This window comes from Mandrillus leucophaeus, unplaced genomic scaffold (genome assembly GCF_000951045.1).
Source record: "Mandrillus leucophaeus isolate KB7577 unplaced genomic scaffold, Mleu.le_1.0 Scaffold215, whole genome shotgun sequence".
Taxonomy (NCBI): Eukaryota; Metazoa; Chordata; class Mammalia; order Primates; family Cercopithecidae; genus Mandrillus; species Mandrillus leucophaeus.
The window spans coordinates 1547883-1548563 of record NW_012102199.1 but is presented as its reverse complement, the minus strand read 5'-3'; the positions used below and the strand labels follow the sequence as shown (position 1 = coordinate 1548563).

Genomic DNA, 681 nt, shown 5'->3' with positions numbered 1-681 from the left:
ATTTTTGTATTTTTTGTAGAGATGGGGCTTCACAATGTTGCCTAGGCTCATCTCCAACTCCTGGGCTAAAGCGATCCTCTTGCCTTGTCCTCCCAAAGTGCTGGGATTACAGGCATGAGCCACCATACCAGGCCCTGAGTCTTGTGGTAAGGTTAAGTTTAATTCTATTTAAAAAGCCCAACCAACCTATTTTCCAGAGTGTCTATACCATTTTGCATCACCACCAGCAATGTATGAGCGTTCCAGTTGCTCCATACCCTCACCAACGCTTGATATCGTTTATCTTTTAAAAGTCATTCTTGAATGGCTGGGCATGGTGGTTCATGCTTGTAATCCCAGCACTTTGGGAGGCCAAGGCAGGAGGATCACGAGGTCAGGAGATCAAGACCATCCTGGCTAACACGGTGCAATCCCATCTCTACTAAAAATACAAAAAAATTAGCCAGGCTTGGTGGCAGGTGCCTGTAGTCCCAGCTACTTGGGAGGCTGAGGCAAGAGAATAGCGTGAACCCGGGAGGTGGAGCTTGCAGTAAGCCAAGATTGCGCCACTGCACTCCAACCTGGGTGACAGAGCGAAATTTGGTCTCAAAAAAAAAAAACACACACAAAAACAAAACAAACAAACAAACAAAAAATTAGCTTGGCATGGTTGTGCACACCTGTGGTCCCAGGTACCTGGGA

At 46.5% G+C, this 681-nt stretch overlaps 1 protein-coding gene across 1 annotated transcript in view; it reads left to right on the top strand.

The window, feature by feature from the left end:
• CIB3 (calcium and integrin binding family member 3) overlaps positions 1–681 on the top strand; it is a 13126-nt gene that overhangs the window by 596 nt on the left and 11849 nt on the right. The window lies entirely within an intron of this gene.